Source organism: Poromitra crassiceps (assembly GCF_964638095.1).
Source record: "Poromitra crassiceps genome assembly, chromosome: 2".
Classification (NCBI taxonomy): domain Eukaryota; kingdom Metazoa; phylum Chordata; class Actinopteri; order Beryciformes; family Melamphaidae; genus Poromitra; species Poromitra crassiceps.
Window position 1 is genome coordinate 119,105,282 of NC_139624.1, and position 3,182 is coordinate 119,108,463.

The window sequence follows — 3,182 nt, forward strand, 5'->3', positions numbered from 1 at the left end:
ATGGGCCAATATCGGCCGATAATATCGGTGGACTGACATATCGGTCGGGCTCTAGTTCTCGGTGCTTCTGGGGGTTTTTTCACCTTCACGTCAAGGACCCCTAAACTGACACAAATTAGACCATGGACCGCCATTTGATACAATTTTTGTCCCAGGATCCACATCTGATAAGCTTTCTGAAAATAAATCATCTCACTTTTTGCTGGGGACCCCCTGGAACCCCCTCAAGGACCCCTGGGGTTTCCCAGAACACACTTTAAGAACCACTGATTTAGACACCTTCAGGGCTACAGAACCATTTCAACATCACATGACATAAACAAAAGAAAGCCCACTGTACCTCGTCTGTGAAAAACATCTCTTGCCTTGCCTCTCCTCCCATGTCAGCTCAGATTGAAGGGGGGGGGTGGTCACTTTACGCTATTCGTTTAACGGCCTGGGTCACCGGTCAAAACAGTGGAAGCTCTCGTGCGGATGTGTGAATTTTGCCAAGCCCTTTCGTGACCCATTCCAGTAGATGACCGGTCAGTCAGGAGGTCAATTCAGTGACCAACTGGATATGCAACCTTTTCATACTGTACTTTTTGTTTAGCCGAGAAAGGTACAAAACTGATCTGAGGTCTTCCGCTCTGCGTGGGTTGATGGGCGGCCGAAAAGCAGGGGGACCTGATGTGAACTATGCCAGCAGCTACCGCTTCAAACCGCGCACTGACAAACGACAACAGCTGTGAATGTATCCGCCCTCTCAGAGTCTTCAACCAATCCGGCAAAGCCGAGCCAGAGCACAATCTGCATCATCTAGCCCAAAGGTCGTGGCCCCGCGACTTCACGAGCACGCAAATATCCACCACACGGGTCTGTCTCTGTCTCTCCTTGTGCAAATTCAGGGCCTACCATGTCAGCCCGCTCAGTTAACCCGACCGGATGACACAGGTTGAATGTTCTATCTATGCTAGCACGATCCACACACTGTGACGGGGATCCTCATTTGGACCTCGAATCCAAAAAGCGTTGCGCACGCAGGACAGTGGCCCTCCAGGACCAGACAGAGCGGGGGTATTTCAGATGGAGAGGTTGGCCCTTTTGATTACCGCACAGTGGGGGAAGGTTGTATCTCAAAAGACCACTGTCAAGCCCTCCCATCATGGCTGCCCTCCGTCGTCTCAGAGACATGAGAGGAGAGGACCTATTGAGGCTGTTAACTAATGACCTTAGTTCTGTAAAGTGCTTAGAAAGCCGAGACAAGTCTTGAGATTGAGCCGAGGAACGGTTTGGGTCACTGAAGGGTTCTGGCTTAGCAACAGTACAAGCGATGAGGCGATTTTTTCCCCCTCTGGTTGGCTGCTGCTGTGAGGCCTTTGTGGCGACGTGGGTAGAAAAAAGCTTTATCGCATTTTATTTGGTGCCTAAGTTTGACAAGACCTCTTTTTTATTTCCTTTTTATTTTCCACCTTGAATGACAAGACTGCATGTGATTGTGTCTCTGCATCGATGTCGGCGTTACCTGCTTTATAGATAGGTCATCCAAAAGCTGAGAAAAAATATTTTAAAAAGCCTAATTATTAACATATTGAAAAGGTCATTTAATCAAAAAGAAAATACCTCTTTTAAAGACCAATGTGTTTTACCTCACTGTATATATTCTCAATTTGTTTACTCCAAGTTTGCAATTTATCTTTTTTTCTATGAAATGCTAAAAAAAAATCGAAGAGTATACTACTTTTTTCCTTGTCAATGGTACTTTTTTGTCAATGGCATTGTATCGTGTTTGTGTTTGTGCCCAAGCAGTATACTATTCCTCTTTTTACCATGCTCTGTATATGACCAGTTGGTTGTGTTCTACGTGAGCTGTACAGTCAAAAAGCGCTTTACAAAATGTCCAAGCCCCGTTCTGAGCTCTGGTACAAATGCCTTGTTCAATACATTCTTTTGTAAAAAACAAAAATAAATAAAAAATATCTGTCAAACTGCAGGCAGAAGAGGGTGGGCATGAGGGCAGGGACTCTGAAGCTAAAAACCCTCAACAAACTGTGTCCAGCCCTCCTCACCTCGCAGCACTCTTGGATTTCTAAACGCATATTATAACCTTGACTTTTTATATAGTGTGTACAGACAAATGAGAGATCATAGGAACTAGAGGATTGACACTTATGTTAACTTCTAACATAGCTGGAATAGAAAATGGTGTGAATAAAGAAACGGCCTTTCATTACAAAGTGTCCTTTATTTGTTGGCCTCTCTTCATTTTTCTATACACTGAAATGATCAAACTTCTTTTTACAGGACTTAAGAAAATTACTTAATACAAATCATGTCCTTTATCAACAGTATCCTAGCCTACTTAGTAAAAGGAAGCAAAAGCTGTATTATGAACTGTAATTATAATTCTTCGTATCTTAGCTAATTTGTGATGTGGCAGTCTCTACTACATTAGTTATTTGGTGTCGATGTAGCAGTCTACTCTATCGTTACGGTTATTTAGTGTCGATGTAGCAGTCTCTCTACTGTGTTAATTATTTAGTGTCGATGTAGCAGTCTCTACTCTTAATGTTAGTTATTTAGTGTCGATGTAGCAGTCTCTTTACTCTAACATTAGTTATTTAGTGTCTGTGTAACAGTCTAATCTAACTTTAGTTATTTAGTGTCGATGTACAGTAGCAGTCTCTCTTCTCTAACGTTAGTTATTTAGTGTCGATGTATGGAGCAGTCTCTACTACGTTAGTTATTTAGTGTCAATGTAGCAGTCTACTCTAATGTTAGTTATTTAGTGTCGATGTATGGAGCAGTCTCTACTACATTAGTTATTTAGTGTCGATGTAGCAGTCTCTACTCTTAACGTTAGTTTTTTAGTGTCGATGTAGCAGTCTCTCTACTCTTAACAATATTTAAGTTATGGCCTTTAACGTAAAACCTTTAATTATAGCGCCACCTACAGGCCGGTTCAAAAAATATTTCTTGAGCAGAAATAGCACCCAATATCTGTCATTGTGCCAAATTTCAGGTCTCTGCCATTTACCAACTCACGGGAATTTGTGTTGAGGCAGATGAACAACGAAGGACGAGAACAAGAATAACAAACCAGCACAAAAACAATAGGGTTTCAGCCCGTTCTGGGCTTGAACCCCTAACGAAACAAGACAACTGTAGAGAAATAACACATTTTAGTTTCCTGTGGCTTTAAA